The sequence below is a fragment of the Hibiscus syriacus genome, unplaced genomic scaffold (genome assembly GCF_006381635.1).
Source record: "Hibiscus syriacus cultivar Baekdansim isolate YM2019G1 unplaced genomic scaffold, ASM638163v2 tig00117016_pilon, whole genome shotgun sequence".
Classification (NCBI taxonomy): Eukaryota; Viridiplantae; Streptophyta; class Magnoliopsida; order Malvales; family Malvaceae; genus Hibiscus; species Hibiscus syriacus.
This window is the reverse complement of record NW_024063525.1, coordinates 4439504-4456309: the sequence shown is the minus strand read 5'-3', so window position 1 is coordinate 4456309 and position 16806 is coordinate 4439504. Positions and strand designations below refer to the sequence as shown.

At 34.7% G+C, this 16806-nt stretch overlaps 1 pseudogene; it reads left to right on the top strand.

The window, feature by feature from the left end:
- The first annotated feature begins 13173 nt into the window (after window positions 1–13173).
- On the top strand, window positions 13174–14929 carry LOC120195570 (annotated as a pseudogene).
- Window positions 14930–16806: the final 1877 nt, after the last annotated feature.

Genomic DNA, 16806 nt, shown 5'->3' with positions numbered 1-16806 from the left:
CCGTATCGTATGCTTTACTAAAATCAGCCTTAATTAACATTGCTTCTTTCTTGCTTTTTAACAACCCGTCTATGACTTCATTGGCAATCATACTACAATCGGCTTTCTATTTTCCAGTAATAAAGGCGAATTGATTCTCTCCAATTACTTCGGCAATACAATTGTTCAACCTCTTAGCCAGTAAATGAGAAATGATCTTGTACATGCTTCTAACCAAAGAAATTGGTCTAAAGTCTTCAGGGTAAATAGCCTCAGCTTTCTTCGGAATAAGCGCAATGAAAGATTTATTGAACGAAAAATCTACTACTCTGCCCCAATAAAATTCCTCCATAAACTTCATTACTTCGCCTTTGATATGCTTACAAAATCTCTTAAAGAAATCCAAACTGAAACCATCCGGTCCTGGCGCTCTTGATCTATCGGACAAATTTATAACAAACCAGACCTTCTCTTTTGAAAAAAGGGGTCTCGATAATTATTCTAAAAACATCATTTATTCTTTAAAGGGATATCGAATCTGTTTAAAGGAATTGTTTTCACCTCGTTATAACCAGCACTAAAATATTTAACAAAAGCTTTCTGAATACCCATCTGATTCTTATAAATCAAATTCTGAAATTTTAGCTTATTAATCTGATTTTTCGACCCCTAGAAGCGGCTGTTAGATGGAAAATTTTGGTATTTTTATCGCCCTCCTTGAACCACCTAAGTCTAGATTTCTGTAATCATTCACGTTCTTTCTTTCTCTCCACAACCCAAAGTCTTGCCTTCAACGAAGTAATCTCCTGCGGAAGATGAAAATCACTCGGATCCGCCAACCATATTTCTTCTAACGAATCAATCTTATTACCAATCTCAACTGCATGGTCGGAGTAACACTCTTTGACTTCTCTCTCTAACTTTCGTCGTATTCTTTGTAAGCAAAAGAATTTTTCTAAGACCCTCACCTTTATTACCCACACAAATATCTCTGATTCTTTCGGCCAGAACACAGTCATCCGCCCAATAGTTAAACCATTTAAAAAGTCTAATAATCTTCCTAAGCCTCTTCTCTTTCAAAATAATTGGATTGTGATCAGATAAATATCTCGGCAAAGCAGATTGCACCAATTGAGGCCACATGCTGAAAATTTTGGACGACATCAAAAATCTATCAAGCCTGCTTGCTACTACCTCAACACCACCCCTATACCATGTAAATGAAGCACCCTGATTCGACACCTCGAACAGCTCACAGGCAGAAATAAAACCTTCAAAAATTCTCGACACAGTCGAATTAAACTGACTCCCTATTCTTTCGGACACCCTCCTAAAAGTATTAAAGTCCCCTCCCACTATCACTGGAGTGATCAAATTAGAAATAAAAGAACACATCTGCTCGAAGAACTCTCTTCTTTCTCCGTGCACATTCGGTCCATAAACGTTAATAATCCCTACCACCCTATTATCCCCAACTAATCTTCCTTTGAGTGCTAAAATCTTCTATGAACTGATATATAACTAACGTCCAACAAGTCTCTGTCCCATAGAGAGATCAGCCCACTCGAGGCCCCTTCCGCAGGCGCAAAAGCTATTTCCCTATCATATTTCCCTTTTAATCTTCTTAGGAACTGCCCATTCAGTTCAGAAACCTTAGTCTCCTATAGCATCACAACTATAGCCTTAATCGTATCTATAACCCTATGAACATGTCTAATTTTTTCGGGTTTTCCTAACCCTCAAACATTCCAAGACAAAACTGATAATATGGTAACCATAAAATTATAATTTTAAAAACACCCACCTACACAAACACAGTCAGAATACGAAATCATAGGCACCACTAACCGGATTTCCTTGTACTTTCCAACCTTTGTAACACATCACTTCTCAGTCCTACAAACTCTAACCCCAAAGCATCAGCAACTGCTAGAGTCTCCACTGCTTCATTTGTTTTTCTTTTATTTCCCTCATAATTCACCCCGCCTATAGCTCCATTATGATGACGATTGCTTCTAACATTTGACCTTCCAACCAGACCATTAAGACCCTGCTTTTTCCTCTTCCCATTGTTGAATCTCTTCGACACTTTAAGGCTGACCCGAGTCGCCCCTTCATACTTTGCTTTATAGTTCTATCAACACCCGAAATCAGTGGGATTTCTGGCCTCTTCAGAGAATACCCAGTTCTGAAATCATGATTAGCATCCAAAAGAACCTTATCCATAACTTGGGAAGAAGACACCTCGACTACAGGCACATCTAAAATCCTTGAGCTGTGGGATATAGATTGGGTCGCCCAAGCACGATCTAGTTCCCTATTAATTCCGATTAGCCCAACACTTTCTGTTGAAATTTTTTTGATATTTCGATATAACAAATTAAGTTAAATGAATTTTAAGATTTTATAAAAGATTTTATTAGTATATTCGATATAATTATTCGAATATCAAATTATTACTTCAAATCTTTCAAATGTCATTTTTAATCCTTACTCAAGTGTAAAATTAAGTTTCAATCTTAAAATAATCTCAAAACAATTTTACAAAGTATTTCGAACATTTTCAAAGCAAAAAATTCCAGATTGTCCAGAGGGAACCGATTCCCCCTAAAGGGGTACCGATTCCCCCTGAATGATTTGGCTCCGAGAAAAACAGAATGCTCGGAGGGAACCGATTTCCCCCTGTTTAACGGTAAAAATATTTGAATTTTACGCTTAGGGAACCGATTCCCTATGAGGGGGAACTGATTCCCTACGCTCTAAGCTATTTTATTAATTATTTTCACACTTAAACGGCTCCATTGACTCCACTAATCATCCTCAATGTTCAAAATCAATTGAAGATGTATTTAAACAAGCTTAGAAGCCATTGATCAACAACAAGAAACAACAATCAACTAGAACCAAGAGAGAATCAAAGAGAAATCATCAAACCTCAAGTTTGAGCATTTTTAAGCCTATTTCATTCAATATTCATTTTTGCTTTCAAGAACACTTATTGTGCTCAATTGTATTATTCTTGAGTGTTCTTTCTTTGTTATTGAATTGTGCAAACATCTTGCCTTGTGAGGATTTTCTTGTAAGTTTGCAAAATTTGTATTGTTCTCTTTGGGAGAGAATGTTCTCAAGAATTTGTGGTATAATTCTTGAGGGATTTGTAAGGTTACTCTTTATCATCAAGAGAAAGACTAATTAGTGAATTTGTGGAAAATCCTTAGTGTGGATAACTAGGGTAGTGGACGTAGACTTTGGTTGAGAAAGTCGAACCACTCTAAATCGCTGCGTAATTACTTTCAATTTTCTGCAAAAGCTTATATCGAAATTTTTAATTTCCAATTAACCCCCTCTTAGCCATATTCATCGATCTATTAACTCAATAATTGGTATTAGAGCCTCACTCATTTGAAGGTTTTATCACCTCTTGAGTCGATTCGGAAAGAGTTACATTGATAATCAAGTTATCAATGGCCTCTACTTCAAACTCTGACTTTGGTCTTGATTCATTGCACTTCAACAAGCCTCATTTCTTCAATGGAGCTAATTATGCTTATTGGAAGAATAGGATGATGTATTTCATTCAAGGAAGTGACATGGGAGCATGGAATATTATAGAAGATGGATATATCAAACCCTCCACTCATCCAAGATTGTGGAGTGAATGAGAGACAAGAATGTTCCAGATTAACTCCAAGATTATGAGAAATTGTTTTTAAAATATAAAAACGATATTTCAAAATTGAAAAATGAAAATAATCTCATATCCAAGACCAACAATGATCTTGAAAGTAAAATCAAAAATTTGCAAATCAAACTAGAAGAGTTTGAAAAGAAATTTTTTTATTTGCATAATTTACTTTCAAAGGTCAATGATGAACATCAAAACAAAATTGATGATCTTAAAGCTTCTTTTGATAAAGTTGGAATAAAACGTTTTGAAAAAGGAGAAAATTCAAAATCCAACTTTGTTAGAAAAAATTTTAAAAACTACAATCATAGAGGTCCCCGAAGAACCTCTAATGGAAAAATCGTTAGAAGTATATGGGTTCCTAAAGAACTCATTACTACTAAAGATATGAATGTCCTACACAAATAGATACCTAAGGGGACTAGAATTTTTTAGACTAATGAGTATGGACCCAAAAGAATTTGGGTACCAAAAATTAGAAATTAATCTATGTTTGTAGGAAAATGAGCATTGCTACAAGGCAAGGGAAACAAATTCAAATTCATGGTACCTTGATAGTGGATGTTCAAGACACATGACCGGAGACAAAAGCCAGCTCATAGAGCTTAACACCAAAAATGGAGGAGAAGTGACTTTTGGTGATAATTCAAAAGGTCACATTGAAGGTATAGGTACAATAGGTAATACCTCTTCCATACAAATTAAAAATGTTTTATATGTGAATGGATTAAAGCATAATCTTTTGAGTATTAGTCAATTATGTGATAAGGGATTCAATGTCATGTTTGAAACTAAAGGTTGTAAAGTTATTGACATTGGATCTAATCGAATTATGCTTGTTAGTCATCGAATAGGAAACATTTACATGGTGCATTTAGATTCCATAGATATGACTAATTTATGCCTAGTTGCTAAGGATGAGCATGATAGTTGGTTATGGCATAAGAGATTATGACATGCTAGTATGAGTGTTTTGCAATGGTTAATTCAAGGAGATTTAGTTCGAGGGTTGCCTAAGCTTAAATTTGATAATGACAAAATTTGTGATGTTTGTGCTAAAGGAAAACAAAAGCGAATTTCTTTTAAATCCATTAATGACGTATCCACTAGTAGAGTATTACAATTGATCCATTTAGATCTTTTTGGGCCATCTAGAACTACTAGCTTGGGTGGAAAACAATATGCATTTGTATTGGTAGATAATTATTCTAGACCAAAACGAAAAAGGTTACTCTATAACTAGTGTTAGGAGTGGTCATGGAATTGAATTTGAAAACCTTGGATTTACTGAGTTTTGTAATTCTAATGGTATTAGCCATAATTTTTCAGCACCTAGAACCCCTCTACAAAATGGAGTTGTTGAGAGGAAAAATCGAACTTTAGAAGAAATGGCTAGAACCATGCTTTGTGAAAATAATTTGCCAAAATATTTTTGGGTGGAAGCCACAAATACCGCTTGTTATGTTATTAATCGAGTAATGATTAGGCCTATTTTGAAGAAAACTCCATATGAACTTTTTAAAAATAAAAAGCCTAACATTAGTTATTTTCATCCATTTGGATGTAAATGTTTTGTTTTAAACAATGGTAAAGACAATCTTGGCAAATTTGATGCTAAAAGTGATGAAGGAATTTTTCTGGGCTATTCCTTAAATTCTAAAGTTTTTTGAGTATTTAATAAAAGAACTTTAGTTGTAGAAGAGTCTATACATGTTGTTTTCGATGATAATCCCCTTCTGAGGAAGGATTCTTGTGTGAATGATGATGTAGGCATTATAAATATAAATGACATTGGACATGACGTTGGAGAACTATCATCAAAGGAAGAAATGAAAGATGAGAAAACTCAAGATCCTCTTGAGAATCCAACCATTGAAGAAAGGGAAGTCTTTTACCCAAGGGAATACTACTATGTCAAGGATGGTGAAATAATAGGTGATACATCTAAAGGGGTAACAACTCGTTCTTCTTTTAGAAATATTTGTAATTATGTTGCATTTAACTCATACATAGAGCCTAAGAATATTAAAGAAGCATTAAATGATTAACATTGGATTATAGCTATGCAAGAAGAGTTAAATCAATTTGAGAGAAGTAAAGTATGAACATTAGTTGAAAGGCCTAGTAATAAATCTATTGTAGGTACTAGATGAGTATTTAGGAATAAGCTTGATGAAAGTGGTAATATAATGAGAAACAAGGCTAGACTTGTTGCTCAAGGGTATACTCAAGAAGAGGGCATAGACTATGATGAAACATAGCTCTCGTAGCTAGGATGAAAGCAATTAGAATGTTATTAGCATTTGCATGTTTTCATGAATTTAAATTATATCAAATGGATGTCAAAAGTGTATTTTTAAATGGTTTTATAAAAGAAGAAGTGTATGTGGAACAACCTCCTGGTTTTGAAGATTCAAAATTTCCAGATCATGTTCTTAAATTGACAAAAGTGCTTTATGGTTTAAAACAAGCTCCTAGAGCTTGGTATGAAAGATTGTCAAATTTTTTAATTGAAAAAGGTTTTTCAAAAGGGAAGGTTGACACTACATTGTTTTTGAAGTATAAATGTAAAGATTTATTAGTAGTTCAAATTTATGTTGATGATAAAATTTTTGGTTCTACTAATGATGTTCTTTGCCAAGAATTTTCTAAGCTAATGCAAAGTGAATTCGAGATGAGCATGATGGGGGAGCTCTCATTTTTCTTGGGACTCCAAATCAAGCAAAGAAAAGATGGAATCTTCATCAATCAAGCTAAGTACGTCAAAGATATGCTCAAGAAGTTTGGACTAGAAAATGGGAAACCTCATGACACTCCAATGAGCTCATCAACAAAGCTTGATATAGATGAATGAGGTAATTGTGTGGATGTTAAATTATATAGATCCATGATTGGCTCATTGCTTTATCTAACCGCAAGTAGACCGGACATTATGTTTAGTGTTTGCTTATGTTCTAGATTTCAATCATGCCCTAAGGAATCACATTTACTAGCTGTTAAGAGAATCTTTAGATACATTAAGGACACTCCTAGTTTAGGACTTTGGTATCCTAGAGACTCTATCTTTAGCTTGCATGCCTTCTCTGATATGGATTATGGAGGTTGCAAATTAGATAGGAAAAGCACCTCCTGTACTTGCCAATTCCTTGGAAATATGATGATTTCTTGGTTTTCAAAGAAACAAAATTATGTTGCATTATCTACCACTGAAGCGGAATACATTTCAACCGGTAGTTGTTGTGCACAAGTTTTATGGATGAAACAACAACTTTTTGATTATGGAATTGAAGTAGGTACCATTCCTATCAAGTGTGACAATACTAGTGCTATTTGTCTCACTAAAAATCCCATCCAACACTCTAGAACTAAGCATATTGAAATTAGGCATTACTTCATTATAGACCATGTCTCTAAGGAATATGTAGTTCTAGAATTTGTTGATACTTTGCACCAATTAGCAGACATATTTACAAAACCTTTAGACAAAGAAAGATTTTGGACACTTAGGAGAGAATTGGGTTTAACTGACCTTTCCTCACTTAGTGTTTAAATTAATTTTAGCACTTTTAAATAAATGAAAAAAGCTTATAATAATAATAATTTTTGATTGCATTCTTTGCTATTAGTTAGGGGGAGTTTATGATTCTTAGTGAAAATTAATTTTATGTTCAAATGTAGTTTAAGGATAAAATTGATTGATTGAACATGATTAATTTTCAATATATGAGTTGCCAATACCACTAGAGCAAATTAATTTAGCATTTTGAGTGTTTAAAATCATATTTTTAGCATTTTGGTGCAGAGGGAATCGATACCCCCCTTACAGGGGAACCGATACCCCCTGGGGGTTCTGGATATAACACGACATAACACCCTATTTTCTCAAACCCTCTTATTCTTCCTTTTGTCGCCAATCTCTCTCTCTATCTCTCAAATCTTCACTTTGCTTCAAAACATTGATTTCTAATCGGAATTACTTCAAATATCATCTCCTAAACCTGTTGGAATCATCAAACTAGTGCAAAAATAATCACATTCTCACAAAATCCAAAAATCTTCAAGGTATTTTTCTAAAACTTCTAGTTTTATCAATTTTTGAACATAGGACTAGTTTTAATTAGTTCTAGATTGAAATATTGATCGAGCATTGATTGTTTGATGTTTAGAAACTAGATTTTACAACAAATTTCATCAAAATCTCACAATTTATCAATTAATTTTTGAATTTTCGAAATTAAAAAAAATTGTTTTCAAATTGTTATGTTTTGATTTAATTATGTTGTTAATATAAAAACTATACGCATATTAATTTCAAAACTTGTTTTTCAAACATAGTTTTTCAAAAATTTTCCCATTAGGATTGTTTTAGAGAACCTTGAAATATTGAGGACTCAATTTAGTTTTGGGATTGATTATATTGCATACATGTGTTTTAAAAATTACAGGTTATTCTTTCCATTTCGATTATCTTAAATCATGTCTCACAAACGTTCTAGACCTTCCTCTAGTCGTTCTAACCAACCTCCAAACTCACCTCCAAATCCTCCTACTATCAAACAAATTCCTAATCCTAATCCCGATGATCCAAATATGACCATTCGTAATTCGTGCTTTAATGAACCCGGTCGTAGACAAAATCTCTACTTTAGGTTTTGACAATACTTTGAGTCTAACAAAATCCGGGAAGAACGAATCCCATCTCTTCAAGCCATGTTAGACATCAATTTTCGACATCTTCCTACCCTACAAGAGTGGAAATTTGATAAACTCTTCGATCTTGAACCAATAGTTTACCACCAACTTGTTCGTATCTTCTACTCTAATGCCATTTGCATTCAAAACCGGGATAAAACCGCAACCATAGGAATCCGATCCTATCTTCTAGGGTGATTCTTTCATCTTAACCCAGAATACATTGCCACCACATTAGGATTAGATAATGACGGGTTAGATAATGAAAAACTAACGGTAGGATCTCAGTATAAACGAAGGGATAGTGCGAGTGTTTTAGATCTTCATGACTGTTTTCTTCATCTAATGATCTCTTGGTGGTTTCAACTATCCAGAGATCGTTACTCTACTCTTCGAGCCTTAGATCTATTTTGGCTACATTGTGTCCAAAATAATCTCAAAATCAACCTTCCACATATTATCTTTACTGAACTTGTCGAAACCGTAAATCTTGTTCCCAATAAGAAATTATGTTCATCTTTAGTTTACGGTTGTATTCTAAGTAATCTGTTTAAAAAGGTCGGGCTTAGAGTTGGTCTTGTTTCCTCTTTTCCACTCAAAAACCAAATCAACCTATTCTCTTTAACTAAATCGGGCTGGAAAATCAATGAACAAACTGGTCTTTGGGTTCGTACCAGTGAGCAACCTCCGAAAGCAAACGACTCTGACGATGAGTTGGAGCAGTACGAGAAACAAGAACAGCAAGAAGATCAAGTGCCTCCATACTTTCGATCATTTATGGAGAATATTGATATGAGGCTTATATCCATCGATTCAAATCTGACTGCTACCACCGAAACGATGAATCTTCGTTTTAACACTTTGGACGAAAGGGTCGATGCACTTTCACGTGATGTGACCAACATTTGGACACATTTATCTCCTCCTGATGCTCCAATGGACGATTAGGCCTTGTTTATTGCTTAGCTTTATTGGATAAAAACTTCAAACTTATTGTTTTCAACATTTTGAATGCTTTTGGATTATTTGACTTTGATTGTTGGATGTTTGAATTTGTTTGATGGTTTATGGATGTTTGAACTTATATTTATATATATTTGGTTTCGTTAAATATATGACCAATTTTGCCATGTCACATTGTTTATGAATATTGCTTATGAAACTAATGGCTAATATTTCTCTTGATTGTGATCTTAGCATCTTAAAGCTTTATCATTCTAAATCAATTGGCTAATGTTTTTCAAAACCTTGTTTAAAATCGTTTTAGAGTCTTTTTGATTTAACAAAAAAGGGGAGAAGTGTTAGAGTAAGGGGGAGTAATTTCAAACTTGATTTCAAAATCTTAAAATTACTAAAATGTTTTGTTATATCAAAAATGGGGAGATTGTTGAAAACATTTTGATATTTCGATATAACAAATTAAGTTAAATGAATTTTAAGATTTTACAAAAGATTTTATAAGTATATTCGATATAATTATTCGAATATAAAAATATTACTCCAAATCTTTCAAATATCATTTTTAATCCTTACTCAAGTGTAAAATTAAATTTCAATCTTAAAATAATCTCAAAACAATTTTACAAAGTATTTCGAACCTTTTCAAAGCAAAAAAATTCCATATTGTCCCGAGGGAACTGATTCCGCCCAAGGGGGTACCGATTCCCCCTGAATGATTTGGCTCCGAGAAAAATAGAATGCTCGGAGGGAACCGATTCCCCCCCAAGGGATACCGATTCCCCCTGTTTAGCGGTCGAAATATTTGAATTTTACACCAAGGGGGTACCGATTCCCTATGAGAGGGAACCTATTATCCCCACGCTCCAAGCTGTTTTATTAATTGTTTTCACACTTAAACGTATCCATTGACTCCACTAATCATCCCCTATGTTTAGAATCAATTGAAGGTGTATTTAAACAAGTATAGAAGCCATTGATCAACAACAAGAAACAAGAATCAAGAGAGAATCAAAGAGAAAGCATCAAACCTCAAGTTTGAGCATTTTCAAGCCTATTTCATTCAATATTCAGTTTTGCTTTCAAGAACACTCATTGTGCTCAATTGTATTATTCTTGATTGTTTTTTCTTTGTTCTAGAATTGTGCAAACATCTTGCCTTGTGATGATTTTCTTGTAAGTTTGCAAAATTTGTATTGTTCTCTTTGGGAGAGAGTGTTCTCAAGAATTTGGGGTATAATTCTTGAGGGATTTGAAAGGTTACTCTTTGTCCTCAAAAGAAAGAAAAATTAGTGAATTTGTGGAAAATCCTTAGTGTGGATAGCTAAGGTAGTGGATGTAGACTTTGGTTGAGAAAGTCGAACCACTCTAAATCGATGCGCAATTACTTTCAATTTTCTGCAAAAGCTTCCACCGAAATTTTTAATTGCCAATTCACCCCCTCTTGGCCATATTCATCGATCGATTAACTCAACACTTTCATCAAAAACAGGCTACTCAACTGGCCCATTATAAGAAGTGATAGGGACTTCGATCAGCCCTTCTATAGAAACACCCCTATTGACCTCGATATTCTCCGCATGCACCACCCCACCACCCAAAAAGCCATTATCGTTATCATACCTCTGACACACCGACTCAGCCTGCTTCTGCACTATATTTCCCCTCGAGACCGACAGCAGTAGCACCCTCAACCTCGAAGATATGAGAGTTTGTTTCTTCATTGACATCCGCACACCACGCTCCACCCCCCACCATGGTTCCATCAATAAAAGCTCTAGCCTCTTCCTGTAATTCGGTTTGAACTTTAAATATTTAAAGATAATAGTGAATTTATTTGGTATATATGATTCGGACTGGACTTCCAACAACACTCTTGTAACATCGAACCTGTCTTGATCGGTAGTTTCTTTATCTATCATGATAATTCTTCCCTAAAGGCTTCCAATATTGTAAAAAAGCTTGACACTCCAAATAGCAAGATTCAGAGAGACATAAAATTTAATTTTAAGCCTATTTTCATAACCCTCCATCAACTCTAACTCATCAATCAATAAATGAATCCAATCATCTCTATTTAACCAGCAAGCCTGACGACCTATTACATTCTTGAATTGGATAATCATCAGCAGATCGTGCCAAATGCTAACCTTTACATTCAATCCTTCATCTTGAAAGGCTGATTGAATAATATTATCGTTCTATATGTTCTTTACTTTGCCAACCAAACTTCTTTCCCTCCATGATAACTCTTTCTTAGAGATTAAAAAACTCATACTACCTACAACAAGGTTAGATGAAGAACTTGCTTCGCTTTCATCTGCAACTGTTACATGGACATCTTCATCAGAACCACTATGATTCCCAACCTGCTGGCCATCATTCTTAAGAGCTTTCTTCCCACCTTCTGCCTACACGCCTCCTACAACATCTTTAAACGACCTAGCATCCCTTAGGGCTGGCTTCCATACCTTTTTAAGACTACTTTCCACATCTACCTTCTTGCTTAGACTTTCGACTTTTTGTCATGGAAAACTCTGATCTTGAACCCATCCATCACCCTACCATCAGCTCTCCTCACCACTAGATTTGCTTCAAATCTATTTCTGAACCTAACGAAAGTGAAGGTAGATCCCACTAACCTTCTTTTAAAACTCTTATACGCAATTAAAACATCCAAGACAACACCATAGGCCTGGAACGTTTCCTTAAGAGAATTAACGTGAATCCTCTTGCTAACATAATTAACAAAAACCGTGAAGCCTGTGGAGAAACAAGCAAATCTCTCAACTTCACCATACATGCTTGACCCTCTAACCCTAGAGCTCATAGAAACAATTTTTTCGTTGGTGCTCTTGCAGCACTCCTGCATTCCGTCAACATCTAACATTATCGATTTATTGTATTTTAATTACTCATTTACTATTATTAATAGAATAAAATAATTAACATAATGTAATATATTAACAAAAAGGATTAATATTAAATTTAATTATTGAACTATAGTTACAATATTAATCATAAATTTACAAATCTAATATTTGAAAATTTTGAACAATTATAAAAATAAAAAATGTGTATAAAATTTTTAATTTTATTTTAAAATTCAAATAAATATATAAATACATCAAAGTATAAAATTACTATTACTTCAAAGTATATTAATTATTATTGTGAAGGTCTTCCTCTTTTTTCATAATTTTATATAACTTTAAATAAAACAAATAAAATTCTTCACTTGAGAATTAAAAGTAAAACTTATGAATTTTGTATAAAAATATTTTATCACTCTACTTATAATGATTTTATCAAATAGAATTATACATAATTAATTTTTGAAATTTTAGTTAAATTATTTTTAAAATATAACTATTTCAAAAAATTATTAAGTTTAAAAAGTAATTTTCAGTCATTGAATGTGTGTGATACAATTAAGGTTAACTAAATATCATATAAAAATTATATAATTATAATATCTTAAATTTAATTAAAATATTATGAGTAAAAAGTTAAAAAAGAAAATAGTACATCCACCCACCCACGAAGCATGAGTAAATGCAGTGTTGGTAGTGACTAGTAGTGGATTTAAAAATATTTTTTAATATATATATATATTAATAATATAATTTTGTTTAAATAAGATAAGTATAAATAAAATTTAAAGATGAATACTATTAACTAATTAAAAAAAATTAAATTTCAGGATAGACATTATTATTAAAATAAATAACTAAGATAAGAAAACTAAAATTTTAAGATTGGCACCTCCACACCCTCACTAATATGTGGTTCCGCCATTGGTACTGCCTAATAGTGCCTATCTACCTTGTATATATCTTGTCGCTCACCCTCTGGTTTTTGCACACTCAAAATCACAGCAAAAGTAAAAGAAGGCAATGTCGAAATCAGCAGAGGAAGAGAAGCAACAAAAGGCTTTTGGTTGGGCTGCCACTGATAAATCTGGAACCCTCTCCCCTTTCAATTTCTCCAGAAGGTAATACTAATTCATTTTATCTCTTCTTCTTTCTCCATAATAACACCTTTCATTTCTCTTTCAATTCTTTTTACAGGGAAACTGGTGATGAGGATGTAACTTTAAAGATTCTTTATTGTGGAGTGTGCCATTCAGACCTGCATGTTCTCAAAAATGAATGGGGTTTCACCTCTTACCCTGTTGTTCCTGGGTAAAATACTTAAACTTACATGTATTGTAAATTATGATGCTAATCTGTAGTGCTGGGATGTGTTTGGTGTGCTGATCTTTATTCCGCTTTTGTATCTAGATCTGTGTTATTTCTGATAAAACACCGCCGACCAGAAGTAATCTTTGTAGTGCATAAATATTGCATATGGTGTTGTCCTGCAGGCATGAAATTGCTGGTGTTGCTACAAAACTAGGGAAGAATGTGACGAAATTCAAAGTCGGCGATCGGGTTGGTGTTGGTGTTTTGGTTGGCTCCTGCAAGACATGTGAATGCTGCCAGCAGGACCTGGAGAACTATTGCCCTCAGATGACATTCACCTACAACTCTCACAATCCAGATGGGACAAAAAATTATGGTGGATATTCGGATATGATCGTGGTTGACCAGCGCTATGTGCTACGGTTTCCCGATAACTTGCCACTCAATGCGGGTGCACCATTGTTATGTGCAGGGATCACAGTGTACAGCCCTATGAAATATTATGGAATGACCGAGGCAGGAAAGCATCTCGGTGTTGCCGGACTCGGTGGCCTTGGTCATGTTGCTGTGAAGATTGCCAAGGCCTTTGGGTTGAAAGTTACTGTCATCAGTAGCTCCCCACAGAAGGAGTCTGAAGCAATTAGTAGACTTGGAGCTGACTCATTCCTCGTTTCGAGTGATCCTGCAAAAATTAAGGTATGGGATTAATCAACTTTGGGAATTAGATGAACTGAAGTGCTCTATATGTCTAAGTTCGAACAATTTAAATATTTCGGCTAAAAGTTTTGTTGTAGTTCACAGCATGTGAATGTTACTATAATCTTCTTACCACTCAACACAAATGAGCAAAGAGCTCAATATCAAAAGCACCTTGATGCTTACAAATTAGAATATTTTAATCTAATTTGTGCTTACTGTTTGCACTTTGCAGTCAGCTATTGGTAGCATGGACTATATTATTGACAGTGTCTGCAGCCCATCTCCTGCTACCATTGCTTAGTCTGCTGAAGGTGAATGGAAAACTGGTCACTGTGGGATTGCCTAATAAGCCTCTAGAATTGCCTGTTTTTCCTTTAGTTTTCGGTACTTTTCGATCTCTATTCATCTCATAAGTTATGATGATATGTGTTCCACTTGATGGATCTAAATTTCAGGTCCAAATTTCATTTATACATGTATATATTGGGTTACAGGACGGAAGCTTGTTGGAGGGAGGAAAGAAACTCAGGAGATGCTGGACTTTTGTGCCAAGCACAATATAGCTGCCGATATCGAGCTGATTCGGATGGAAGAAATCAACACCGCCATGGAAAGGCTTGCTAAATCCAATGTCAGATACCGTTTTGTGATCGATGTGGGAAACTCCTTATCGCAGTAGGGTAGAGTTCACGGCTAAATAACTACTCGGATATTTTATATAATAAGTTTAAAATATTATGATCCCGATAGTGTTAATGGAGAGGATAAAATAGATGAACTTATGATGGCTTGGGACTGCTGTTGGTCCCCTGCTTCTATGCTCTTAGAATCATTTTCTGCTGCAAGGAACCAACTATCGTTTATTGGCACCTTGTTTGTATTTCCTATTTGCAAAAGATTTATGCTTTGGAGTTTTGGGACCTTTTTCGAAGAGACTAAATCGGCGAAAAGTAGAGGGGATTTTGGTATTGCCAGTGCTCTATTTAATTGTTCAAGTGCACCAGCAGGAGGGGCGACGATTGCATGACGATGAAAAGAAGTTTTGAGAGACAAGTTTTTCAGATTAAAAAATACTTAACTTTTAATAATAACAACAACAACAATGATAATAATAATAATTAAAAAAGAAAGAAAAATTTTGGTGACCCACGTGATTGATGACATGGATTATAAAAAGGAAAATAATAAAATAAAAAGTATAAAATTTTACAAACAGGACCCAACAAGATATATTATATTAAATGTAATATTAATTGTATTTTTATTAATTTAAATTATTTTTTATTTAAGGTATCAACATTGATGTGGTTAAAATTTTACGTGTCATGTTTTTTTTTTGTGAGTAAAGAAAAACTAGCTAAAGATTCGTCAGATTCGTATTCCTAAACTGTTCTAGTGGAGGATCGAACAAATACTGTCTGGGGGTGACGACATGAATCGCCATTTAAAATCATCTCTCTTCGCCAGCTTTCCCATGTTATCGGCTAACTTGTTCACCTCTCTTCGCACCTGTGATATTTTAACTGTCCAATTCCCTTCAAAACTTCTTGAATATGTTGGACTATGGCCGGTGATGTTCCTTCTTCTAAGTTATGTTGGAGCATTCGATAAGTGTTGTCGTTGTCTATCTCTAGGATTACCTTCCTTTCTCTTATGTTCCAAGCAAGCGATAGCTCTTTTAATATTCCCCACAGCTCAGCCTCAATGATGGAGTAAATTCCCACTGCTCCATAGAATCCAAGCATACATTCTCCATTGTTATTCTTGATTATTCCCCCGCATGAGGCATAACCATCAGATAAGTCCCTTGCTCGATCCGAATTGACTTTAACCCAAACGATTGGTGGAGCCTTCCAACGTAGCGCTTGTACCTGGCCACCCGACTTGCTTGCTGTGCTAGGTGATTCCTTAGCCCTGATACATTCAACTTGGAGTCGTTTTACATACACATATATTGATAATCGTTCCATTCTCCCTGGTTCGAATACCCTCAGATTCATGTGCTTCCATATTACCCATAGAAGCGAGCTGAAGAGTAACTCCCAGTTCTTCGGTTTTGTTAAAAAACAAATTGGATTATTGAGGTTGGTCAGAAGCCATTCCTTGGTGTTCATTCTTATGAATTCGTCTAGCTTCTCTGGACGAATCAAGTGCTTCCAGACTTCCATTGCTGAGCAGGCATTCGCGAAATAGGTGGTCAAACGTCTCTTCACTCGATTTGCAAACACCGCTCTTATTGTCTATGCCTATCTACCGTTTTGATCTTTCACTAATTGTCAGTATCTTATCGCTTGCTAGAAGCAATATGAAGATTTTAACTCTTTGTACTCCATTGAATTGAACAATAGTTTTCCAAATTTTTCCTGTCTGAATCTCATAGGCTGAGCGAACAGTGAATTTTCTATTCAGGTTTCACTTCCATCCCGGGCCATCGATCGCTTGCACTTTTTTAGGAGTCCTCATTGCCAAAAGCCTGTGTAGAATGTTTTATGGTAGCAAATATTCAATTAGTGTCGACTTCCATTTACAATGCTCATCAACCATGTCTTTTATCGTTGTTGTAGGTAACGTCGCTTTCATCGCTTGATCTAATACATGGTGTTGTTGGGA